The sequence below is a fragment of the Arachis hypogaea genome, chromosome 6, assembly GCF_003086295.3.
Source record: "Arachis hypogaea cultivar Tifrunner chromosome 6, arahy.Tifrunner.gnm2.J5K5, whole genome shotgun sequence".
Lineage (NCBI taxonomy): Eukaryota > Viridiplantae > Streptophyta > Magnoliopsida > Fabales > Fabaceae > Arachis > Arachis hypogaea.
In genome coordinates this window covers 34,273,839-34,286,906 of record NC_092041.1, presented here as the reverse complement: position 1 = coordinate 34,286,906, position 13,068 = coordinate 34,273,839, and positions in this window count along the sequence as shown.

Here is a 13,068-nt window from a genome sequence, read left to right as displayed (position 1 = left end):
ACAAAGCATCTCCAAAACTCCAACATATTCCCCAGTGCTGCAAATCAAAGTAACATTGTTCCCTCTTTTATCAAATCCAGTAATTTCACTTTTAATCCAAATAATCCTATTGACATCCTGACTAAGATTAATAGAATAAATATTGATTGCTTCAAACCAATAATCTCTGTGGATTCGACCCTTACTCACGTAAGGTATTACTTGGATGACCCAGTACACTTGCTGGTTAGTTGAACGGAATTGTGAAAAGAAAGTAATCAGTTAGTTAAATTAGTTCTCTTTGGCACATGCCAAAGAGCCGTTAATTAAGGATCACAATTTCGTCCACCAGGGACTCATCAATTTTTTTTTCTCTTCAATAGAAAATAGAGAGAAAACTAATTTTTCTCTCTTTACTTCCAATACTACCCTTTCACTTTTTTCAATATATTTTATAATATAAGGGTAAAATTGTCTTTTTATAACTTTTTTCCTTCTTATTTTCCTTCTATCCAAACACATCTAAGAAAAATAAAAACCTACTCAATTTCGTTCCTTTCCTTTCTATTTCTTTCCTCTCTATTTCTTTCCTTCCAACCTATGATGCGCGGACACGGGACACAACACGACACGGGACACGCTGACACGCGAATTTTAAAATCTCTTAAGACACGGGGACACGCATACATATAAAATATAAAGTATTTTTTGGATAAATCGTAATGATATTTTGATATTTTATTGATATTAAAATATAAATTTTTTTAAAAATATTTTTAATGTCTTATTTTAATTATATCAAGTATTTAAAATATTTTTTGTTCTGATAAATAATAATATATATTATATCTAAATTTATTTCAAGAATATATATTAAGAATAAGACTGGACATACTGACATGAAATGGTATTTAGGTGTGTCCAAGCGTGTTCGGAAAAAAAATTTATTTTTTATTAAGACACCGTTGGACACAGTAGACATGCGTGTCGGATGAGTGTCGGTAAGTGTCGTGTCCAAAATGTGTCCGACACGCGGAGACGGCAACTCAGTGAAGTGTTCGTGCTTCATAGCTTCCAACTAAACATATTCTTAGTGATAACGTAAGTAAATAAGAGTAATTCGTCCACACTGTTTCCTTTCATAAGTGATGGCTATGGAGTCTCCAAAGAAATAATCCCTCCATCTCCGTTACACGTCATGGTTGCTACACATGCATGCCAACAACTTTGTTTATATTTAAAGATCATGCAAAAATCTACATTTTCAAAGCTTTGCCGAGCTTTATGTGAAATACGACAACTACCGCGAGAACTATACCTGTGAAGGTTTAGGCATTGTTACCATACAACTCCGAAAGCTGAAACAAGTACCCATATCTATTTCATCTGCCTGGCTTTTTTGTTATAATTCATCGTGCGAATATTAACTACTAAATAGACACCACATGAAAAAAAGCTAGTTACTTAATCAGATTGTTTATTCCGACACCCTGTTTTTACCATTGTGGGGGCATACTTCAAGTGAAAGACTTCACCTTCATTCTTGTTTTAAGTCTCTTAGTTATGTCTTTATTTAATATACTTAAAGTATTTGGTGCGAAAATGCCTATCAAATTCATCTCTGAAATTCTTTTTCTCAAAGAAACATTAAATGGTTAAACTGATCTCCAAAAAGTTAGGTAATGTTATGTGCATTTCTTCATTGTATAGGAGTGTAGCTATTTATTGTAGTTAAACCATATTTATTTCAGTGTTTCTCTTCATATCTTCCAATTAATATGACAAATTTCTGTACGTATATGGCTAAAGACTCAACTATATAAATACCTGAAACCGCTTCCAAAAGATAAGTTAATGAAGTTCTTGTATCTTTTTTAGTATACGAATGAAATATGTCAATGATTAAAAAAAAATTTATGTTTAAATATAAAAAATACTTGACAGGTTTTGCACAAATTAATGTATGCAAATATGTAAATACTTTTTATTTCATGACAAATAAATAATAAACCAATAGTATATTTATAGTGAAAAATTTAGATAAAAAACATGCGATCTTAAGTTTAAAATTCACCTTAGTCAAGGTGACGTGTTTTTCTATTTGTCATATTGGTGCGCGAAATTGTGAACAATACTTTTTCACAACTCTCATAATCCCCGGTAATGGCTCCAAAAACGTGGTAGCTCAATACCATGGCATTACACAACTTCGCACAACTAACCAGCAAGTGCACTGGGTCGTCCAAGTAATAAACCTTACGCGAGTAAGGGTCGATCCCACGGAGATTGTTAGTATTGAAGCAAGCTATGGTCATCTTGTAAATCTTAGTCAGGCAAACTCAAATGTATATGGGTGATGAACGAAAATAACACAAAGGTAAAGATAGAGATACTTATGTAATTCATTGGTAGGAACTTCAGATAAGCGCATGAAGATGCCTTCCCTTCCGTCTCTCTGCTTTCCTACTGCCTTCATCCAATCCTTCTTACTCCTTTCCATGGCAAGCTTAAGCAAGGGTTTCACCGTTGTCAGTGGCTACCTCCCATCCTCTCAGTGAAAGCGATTGCATATGCTCTGTCACAGCATAGCGGAATTCATCTGTCGGTTCTCAATCAGGCCGGAATAGAATCCAGTGATTCTTTTGCGTCTGTCACTAACGCCCCGCCTTCAGGAGTTTGAAGCACGTCACAGTCATTCAGTCATTGAATCCTACTCAGAATACCACAGACAAGGTTAGACCTTCCGGATTCTCTTGAATGCTGCCATCAGTTCTCGCCTATACCACGAAGATTCCGATTAAAGAATCCAAGAGATATTCACTATGGCCTTAGTTGCTTGTAGAACAAGAGTGGTTGTCAGTCACTTTGTTCATGGGTGAGAATGGTGATGATCGTGACAATCATCACCTTCATCAAGTTGAAGAACAAGTGATATCTTGGACAAAGAACAAGCGGAATTGAATGGAAGAACAATAGTAATTGCATTAATACTCGAGGTACAGCAGAGCTCCACACCTTAATCTATGGTGTGTAGAAGCTCCACCGTTGAAAATACATAAGCATAAGGTCTAGGCATGGCCGAATGGCCAGCCTCCCAATGATCTAAGATAGCATAAAAATGAAGATAGCTACCAAAGTCTTCTAATACAATAGCAAAAGGTCCTACTTATAAGAACTAGTAGCCTAAGGTGTACAGAAATGAGTAAATGACATAAAAATCCACTTCCGGGCCCACTTGGTGTGTGCTTGGGCTGAGCAATGAAGCATTTTTCGTGCAGAGACTCTTCTTGGAGTTAAACGCCAGCTTTTATGCCAGTTTGGGCGTTTAACTCCCATTTGGGTGCCAGTTCCGGCGTTTAACGCTGGGATTTCTTGAGGTGACTTTGAACGCCGGTTTGGGCCATCAAATCTTGGGCAAAGTATGGACTATCATATATTGCTGGAAAGCCCAGGATGTCTACTTTCCAACGCCGTTGAGAGCGCGCCAATTGGGCTTCTGTAGCTCCAGAAAATCCACTTCGAGTGCAGGGAGGTCAGAATCCAACAGCATCTGTAGTCCTTTTTGGCCTCTGAATCAGATTTTTGCTCAGGTCCCTCAATTTCAGCCAGAAAATACCTGAAATCACAGAAAAACACACAAACTCATAGTAAAGTCCAGAAAAGTGAATTTTAACTAAAAACTAATAAAAATATACTAAAAACTAACTAGATCACATCAAAAACATACTAAAAACAATGCCAAAAAGTATACAAATTATCCGCTCATCACAACACCAAACTTAAATTGTTGCTTGTCCCCAAGCAACTGAAAATCAAACAAGATAAAAAGAAGAGAATATGCAATGAATTCCAAAAACATCTGTGAAGATCAGTATTAATTAGATGAGCGGGGCTTTTACTTTTTGCCTCTGAATAGTTTTGGCATCTCACTCTATCCTTTGAAATTCAGAATGGTTGGCTTCTTTAGGAACTCAGAGTCCAGATAGTGTTAATGATTCTCCTAGTAAAGTATGATGATTCTTTGAACAAAGCTACTTATTGAGTCTTGGCTGTGGCCCAAAGCACTCTGTCTTCCAGTATTACCACCGGATACATACATGCCACAGACACATAATTGGGTGAACCTTTTCAGATTGTGACTCAGCTTTGCTAAAGTCCCCAATTAGAGGTGTCCAGGGTTCTTAAGCACACTCTTATTTGCCTTGGATCACAACTCTTTATTTCTCTCTTTTTTTTTTTCGTTTTTCTTTTCCTTTTTTTTTCGGTTTTTTTTTTTTTTGAATAGAAATGCTTTTTCTTGCTTCAAGAATCATTTTAATGATTTTTCAGATCCTCAGTAACATGTCTCCTTTTTCATCATTCTTTCAAGAGCCAACATTCATAAACCACAAATTCAAGATACATATGCACTGTTTAAGCATACATTCAGAGAACAAAAATATTACCACCACATCAAAATAATTAAACTGTTATAAAATTCAAAATTCATGCAATTCTTCCTTTTTCATTTAAGCACATTTTTATTCAAGAAAGGTGATGGATTCATAGGACATTCATAACTTTAAGGCATAGACACTAAGACACTAATGATCACAAGACACAAACATGGATAAACATAAGCACTAAAAATTCGAAAAACAGAAGAACAAATAACAAGGAAATCAAAGAACGGGTCCACCTTAGTGATGGCGGCTCTTTCTTGCTCTTGAAGATCCTATGGAGTGCTTGAGCTCCTCAATGTCTCTTCCTTGTCTTTGTTGCTCCTCCCTCATGATTCTTTGATCTTCTCTAATTTCATGAAGGATGATGGAGTGTTCTTGATGCTCCACCCTTAGTTGTCCCATGTTGGAACTCAACTCTCCTAGGGAGGTATTTAATTGCTCCCAATAGTCTTGTGGAGGAAAGTGCATCCCTTGAGGAATCTCAGGGATCTCATGATGAGTGGGATCTCTTGTGTGCTCCATCCTTTTCTTGGTGATGGGCTTGTCCTCATCAATGGGGATGTCTCCATCTATGTCAACTCCAACTGAATAACAGAGGTGACAAATGAGATGAGGAAAGGCTAACCTTGCCAAGGTGGAGGTCTTGTCTGCCACCTTATAGAGTTCTTGGGCTATAACCTCATGAACCTCTATTTCTTCTCCAATCATGATGCTATGGATCATGATAGCCCGATCTATGGTAACTTCGGACCGGTTGCTAGTGGGAATGATTGAGCGTTGTATGAACTATAACCATCCTCTAGCCACGGGCTTGAGGTCATGCCTTCTCAATTGGACCGGCTTTCCCCTTGAATCTTGCTTCCATTGTGCGCCCTCTTCACATATGACTGTGAGGACTTGGTCCAACCTTTGATCAAAGTTGACCCTTCTAGTGTAAGGATGCTCATCTCCTTGCATCATAGGCAAGTTGAACGCCACCCTCACACTCTCCGGACTAAAATCCAAGTATTTCCCCCGAACCATAGTGAGATAGTTCTTTGGATTCGGGTTCACACTTTGGTCATGGTTCTTGATGATCCATGCATTGGCATAGAACTCTTGAACCATCAAGATTCCGACTTGTTGAATGGGGTTGGTAAGAACTTCCCAACCTCTTCTTCGGATCTCATGTCGGATCTCCGGATATTCACCCTTTTTGAGTGAAAAAGGGACCTCGGGGATCACCTTCTTCAAGGCCACAACTTCATAGAAATGGTCTTGATGCACCCTTGAGATGAATCTCTCCATCTCCCATGACTCGGAGGTGGAAGCCTTTGCCTTCCCTTTCCTCTTTCTAGAGGTTTCTCCGGCCTTGGATGCCATAAATGGTTATGGAAAAACGAAAAGCTATGCTTTTACCACACCAAACTTAAAATGTTTGCTCGTCCTCGAGCAAAAGAAGAAAGAAGAGAGTAGAAGAAGAAGAAATGGAGGAGATGGAGAGGGCTTTGTGTTCGGCCAAAAGGGAGAAGAAGTAGTGTTTAAGGTGTGTGAAAATGAAGGAGTGAAGGAGGGTTTATATAGGAGAGGGGGATAGAGAGGTTCGGCCATTTGAGGGTGGGTTTGGGTGGGAAAGTGGTTTGAATTTGAATGGTGAGGTAGGTGGGGTTTTATGAAGGATGGATGTGAGTGGTGAAGAGAAAGATGGGATTTGATAGGTGAGGGGTTTTTGGGGAAGAGGTGTTGAGGTGATTGGTGAAGAAGAGAGAGAGTGGTAGGGTAGGTGGGGATCCTGTGGGGTCCACAGATCCTGAGGTGTCAAGGAAAAGTCATCCCTGCACCAAATGGCATTCAAAATCACGTTTTGTGCCATTTCTGGTGTTAAACGCCGGGCTGGTGCCCATTTCTGGCGTTTAACGCCAGCATCTTGCCCCTTTCTGGCGTTTAACGCCAGTCTGGTGCCCCTTTCTGGCGTTAAACGCCCAGAATGGTGCCAGACTGGGCGTTAAACGCCCACCAGCTAACCTCACTGGCGTTTAAACGCCAGTGGGTGCGTCCTCCAGGGTGTGCTGTTTTTCTTCCTGTTTTTCATTCTGTTTTTGCTTTTTTCATGGATTTTGTGACTTTTTATGATCATCAACCTACAAAAGAGATAAAATAACAAAAGAAAATAATTAATTATAAAACATTGGGTTGCCTCCCAACAAGCGCTTCTTTAATGTCATTAGCTTGACAGAGGACTCTCATGGAGCCTCAGAAATGCTCAGAACCGTGTTGGAACCTCCCAACACCAAACTTAGAGTTTGAATGTGGGGGTTCAACACCAAACTTAGAGTTTGGTTGTGGCCTCCCAACACCAAACTTAGAGTTTGACTGTGGGGGCTCTTTTTGGCTCTGTTTTGAGAGAAGCTCTTCATGCTTCCTCTCCATGATGACAGAGGGATATCCTTGGGCTTTAAACACCAAGGATTCTTCATTCACTTGAATGATCAACTCTCATCTATCAACATCAATCACAGCCTTTGCTGTGGCTAGGAAGGGTCTGCCAAGGATGATGGATTCATCCATGCACTTCCCAGTCTCTAGGACTATGAAATCAGTAGGGATGTAATGGTCTTCAACCTTTACCAGAACATCCTCTACAAGTCCATAGGCTTGTTTTCTTGAGTTGTCTGCCATCTCTAGTGAGATTTTTGCAGCTTGCACCTCAAAGATCCCTAATTTCTCCATTACAGAGAGGGGCATGAGGTTTACACTTGATCCTAAGTCACACAAGGCCTTCTTGAAGGTCATGGTGCCTATGGTACAAGGTATAGAAAACTTCCCAGGATCCTGCCTCTTTTGAGGCAGTTTTTGCCTAGACAAGTCATTCAGTTCTTTGGTGAGCAAAGGGGATTCACCCTCCCAAGTCTCATTTCCAAATAACTTGTCATTCAGCTTCATGATTGCTCCAAGGTATTTGGCAACTTGCTCTTCAGTGACATACTCATCCTCTTCAGAGGAAGAATACTCATCAGAGCTCATGAATGGCAGAAGTAAGTCCAATGGAATCTCTATGGTCTCAGTTTGAGCCTCAGATTCCCATGATTCCTCATTGGGGAACTCTTTGGAAGCCAGTGGACGTCCAGTGAGGTCTTCCTCAGTGGCGTTCACTGCCTCTTCTTCCTCCCAGAATTCGGCCATGTTGATGGCCTTGCACTCTCCTTTTGGATTTTCTTCAGTATTGCTTGGGAGAGTACTTGGAGGGAGTTCAGTAATTCTCTTGCTCAGCTGACCCACTTGTCCTTCCAGATTCCTAATGGAGGACCTTGTTTCATTCATGAAACTTTGAGTGGTTTTGATTAGATCAGAGACCATGGTTGCTAAGTCAGAGGTATTCTGCTTAGAGCTCTCTGTCTGTTGCTGAGAAGATGATGGAAAAGGCTTGCTATTGCTAAACCTGTTTCTTCCACCATTATTGTTATTGAAACCTTGTTGAGGTCTCTGTTGATCCTTCCATGAAAGATTTGGATGATTCCTCCATGAAGGATTGTAGGTGTTTCCATAGGGTTCTCCCATGTAATTCACCTCTTCTATTGAAGGGTTCTCAGGATCATAAGCTTCTTCCTCAGATGAAGCTTCCTTAGTACTGCTTGGTACATTTTGCATTCCAGACAGACTTTGAGAAATCATATTGACTTGTTGAGTCAATATTTTGTTCTGAGCCAATATGGCATTCAGGGTGTCAATCTCAAGAACTCCTTTCTTCTGACTAGTCCCATTGTTCACAGGATTTCTTTCAGAAGTGTACATGAATTGGTTATTTGCAACCATTTTAATCAGTTCTTGAGCCTTAGTAGGCGTCTTCTTTAGATGAAGAGATCCTCCAGAAGAGCTATCCAAGGACATCTTGGACAGTTCAGAGAGACCATCATAGAAAATACCTATGATGCTCCATTCAGAAAGCATGTCAGTGGGACACTTTCTGATTAATTGTTTGTATCTTTCCCAAGCTTCATAGAGGGATTCTCCTTCCTTCTGTCTGAAGGTTTGGACTTCCACTCTAAGCTTACTCAATTTTTGAGGTGGAAAGAACTTTGCCAAGAAGGCATTGACTAGCTTTTCCCAAGAGTCCAGGCTTTCTTTAGGTTGAGAGTCCAACCATGTCCTAGCTCTGTCTCTTACAGCAAAAGGGAATAGCATTAGTCTGTAGACCTCAGGGTCAACCCCATTAGTCTTGACAGTGTCACAGATTTGCAAGAACTCAGCTAAGAACTGATGAGGATCTTCCAATGGAAGTCCATGGAACTTGCAATTCTGTTGCATTAGAGAAACTAATTGAGGCTTAAGCTCAAAGTTGTTTGCTCCAATGGCAGGGATAGAGATGCTTCTCCCATAGAAGTCGGGAGTAGGTGCAGTAAAGTCACCCAGCACCTTCCTTGCATTGTTGGCATTGTTGTTGTTTTCGGCTGCCATGTGTTCTTCTTCTTTGGAGAATTCGGTCAGGTCCTCTAAAGAGAGTTGTGCTTTGGCTTCTCTTAGCTTTCTCTTCAAGGTCCTTTCAGGTTCAGGATCAGCCTCAACAAGAATGCCTTTGTCTTTGCTCCTGCTCATAAGAAAGAGAAGGGAACAAGAAAATGTGGAATCCTCTATGTCACAGTATAGAGATTCCTTTAGGTGTCAGAGGAAAAGAAGAGTAGAAGACAGAAGTGGAAAAATTCGAACTTGACAAAGGAGATGGAGTTCGAATTTTGCATTAAGGGATAGTGTTAGTCCATAAATAGAAGGATGTGAGAAGGAGGGAACTAATTTTCGAAAATTAAGTGAAAAATTTTGAAAACATTTTTGAAAAACATTACTTAATTTTCAAAAATGAAGATGGAAAAGAAATCAAGTGATTTTTGAAAAAGATTTTGAAATTAGAAATCAGAAAGATTTGATTGAAAACTATTTTGAAGAAGATGTGGTTAAGAAGATATGATTGATTAAAAAAAAGTGATTGAGAAGATATGATTTGAAGACATTTTAAAAAGATTTGATTTGAAAATTAAAAACTTGACTAACAAGAAAAGATATGATTCAATCATTAAACCTTTCTCAACAGAAAAGGCAACATACTTGAAATGTTGAATCAAATCATTAATTGATAGTAAGTATCCTTGAAAAAGGAAAGAAGTTAATTTTGAAAAAGATTTGATTGAAAAATTGATTTGAAAAAGATTTGATTTTGAAAAGATGTTGAAAACCAAAAAAAAAAAAATTAATTTGAAAACAAAATCTTCCCCCTTTAGCCATCCTGGCGTTAAACGCCCAGAATGGTGCACATTCTGGCGTTTAACGCCCAAAATGCTACCCTTTTGGGCGTTAAACGCCCAACCAGGTACCCTGGCTGGCGTTTAAACGCCAGTCTGTCCTTCTTCACTGGGCGTTTTGAACGCCCAGCTTTTTCTGTGCAATTCCTCTGCTGTATGTTCTGAATCTTCAATTCTCTGTATTATTGACTTGAAAAGACACAAATTAAAAATATTTTTGGATTTTTAATAATAAGGACAAACCAAAATGCAACAAGAATCAAATAACAATGCATGCAAGACACCAAACTTAGCAGTTTGTATACTACTGACACTAACAAAATGAAAATGCATATGAGACACACAAAACAATCAAGTCAGTTGAATTCAAAGATCAGAGCAAGTAAATCATCAAGAACATCTTGAAGATCACTAAGACATATGAATGCATGCAATTGACACCAAACTTATGATGAGACTAGTGTCTCAATAAGAAACAACAATATTTTTGGTTTTTATGATTTTGTAAAATTTTTTTGTGTTTTTCGAAAATTAAATGGAGAAAGATATCAAAATTCTTAATGAGAATTCCAGGAATCAGTGCAATGTTAGTCTAAGACTCCGGTCCAGGAATTAGACATGGCTTCACAGCCAGCCAAGCTTTCAGAGAAAGCTTCGGTCCAAAACACTAGACATGGCCAAGAGCCAGCCAAGCCTTAGCAGATCACTGCTCCAAAAGCAAGATTGATAAGAAATCAACAAGCTCTTGTGATGATAAGTTGAAACCTCGGTCCAATGAAATTAGACATGGCTTCTCAGCCAGCCAGATTTCAACAAATCACCATGAAACTCTAGAATTCATCTTCAAGAATTTCGAAAAAAATAAATACCTAATCTAAGCAACAAGATGAACCGTCAGTTGTCCAGCCTGAACAATCCCTGGCAATAACGCCAAAAACTTGGTGTTGTTGCCGGATCTTGGCACTGATGTTACCAAAAGCTTGCTCAAAACTTGAACAATCCCCGGCAACGGCGCCAAAAACTTGGTGCGCGAAATTGTGAACAATACTTTTTCACAACTCTCATAATCCCCGGTAATGGCTCCAAAAACGTGGTAGCTCAATACCATGGCATTACACAACTTCGCACAACTAACCAGCAAGTGCACTGGGTCGTCCAAGTAATAAACCTTACGCGAGTAAGGGTCGATCCCACGGAGATTGTTAGTATTGAAGCAAGCTATGGTCATCTTGTAAATCTTAGTCAGGCAAACTCAAATGTATATGGGTGATGAACGAAAATAACACAAAGGTAAAGATAGAGATACTTATGTAATTCATTGGTAGGAACTTCAGATAAGCGCATGAAGATGCCTTCCCTTCCGTCTCTCTGCTTTCCTACTGCCTTCATCCAATCCTTCTTACTCCTTTCCATGGCAAGCTTAAGCAAGGGTTTCACCGTTGTCAGTGGCTACCTCCCATCCTCTCAGTGAAAGCGATTGCATATGCTCTGTCACAGCATAGCGGAATTCATCTGTCGGTTCTCAATCAGGCCGGAATAGAATCCAGTGATTCTTTTGCGTCTGTCACTAACGCCCCGCCCTCAGGAGTTTGAAGCACGTCACAGTCATTCAGTCATTGAATCCTACTCAGAATACCACAGACAAGGTTAGACCTTCCGGATTCTCTTGAATGCTGCCATCAGTTCTCGCCTATACCACGAAGATTCCGATTAAAGAATCCAAGAGATATTCACTATGGCCTTAGTTGCTTGTAGAATAAGAGTGGTTGTCAGTCACTTTGTTCATGGGTGAGAATGGTGATGATCCGTGACAATCATCACCTTCATCAAGTTGAAGAACAAGTGATATCTTGGACAAAGAACAAGCGGAATTGAATGGAAGAACAATAGTAATTGCATTAATACTCGAGGTACAGCAGAGCTCCACACCTTAATCTATGGTGTGTAGAAGCTCCACCGTTGAAAATACATAAGCATAAGGTCTAGGCATGGCCGAATGGCCAGCCTCCCAATGATCTAAGATAGCATAAAAATGAAGATAGCTACCAAAGTCTTCTAATACAATAGCAAAAGGTCCTACTTATAAGAACTAGTAGCCTAAGGTGTACAGAAATGAGTAAATGACATAAAAATCCACTTTCGGGCCCACTTGGTGTGTGCTTGGGCTGAGCAATGAAGCATTTTTCGTGCAGAGACTCTTCTTGGAGTTAAACGCCAGCTTTTATGCCAGTTTGGGCGTTTAACTCCCATTTGGGTGCCAGTTCCGGCGTTTAACGCTGGGATTTCTTGAGGTGACTTTGAACGCCGGTTTGGGCCATCAAATCTTGGGCAAAGTATGGACTATCATATATTGCTGAAAAGCCCAGAATGTCTACTTTCCAACGCTGTTGAGAGCGCGCCAATTGGGCTTCTGTAGCTCCAGAAAATCCACTTCGAGTGCAGGGAGGTCAGAATCCAACAGCATCTGTAGTCCTTTTTGGCCTCTGAATCAGATTTTGCTCAGGTCCCTCAATTTCAGCCAGAAAATACCTGAAATCACAGAAAAACACACAAACTCATAGTAAAGTCCAGAAAAGTGAATTTTAACTAAAAACTAATAAAAATATACTAAAAACTAACTAGATCACATCAAAAATATACTAAAAACAATGCCAAAAAGTATACAAATTATCCGCTCATCACATATGTCGTTTTTATTTCAGATTATTTAGTAAGCAACATATATATGTATTAGTTACTATATTTTAGTTTCATCTAATTTCATTGATTGTCTTTTATATTAATATTTTGGTCGAGTCAAATAATTCTAGAATCATTCTGCGTATTATTGAACAAACTAAAGAGAGTACATTTTTTTGTATTAAAAGGGAGTACATGTTATTAGTAATATTTGTAATCTTTTTTGAACAAGTAAAAAACAATAAAATAACAATGAAACTAAGCTTTGGCTCGCATAAATTTGTTTATCTATGTCCAGACAAAGAAGTAAGTCTTAAAAATCTATGGACATTACTCAAGGTTTTTTTTCCAGGTATAAACATTACTCTATTTTACATGGGAAAATTGGATGAGGGATGTTGGCAGGCGCAATGGCATAAGGCAAGTTGGGTTGTTGGGCCCAAACACACTAAAAAAAAATAGTTCTAAATACAGCTAATTAAAAACTTATCACTCCTCAATTACTTGGCCCTACAAAGTTAATTCAACAATAAGCGTAGTAAAGCCTGAATCTGTGAAACGGCCCGTTACATGACTGAGAGTCCAGCGAGCCGAACAAACACAATGGCAGTGTCACTCTCTTCATCTCCCTCGACACAAAGAGATTTAGCCTTATATGCATACCTTTTAGAGGTTCTTTGTTACGATGGGTTACTGCA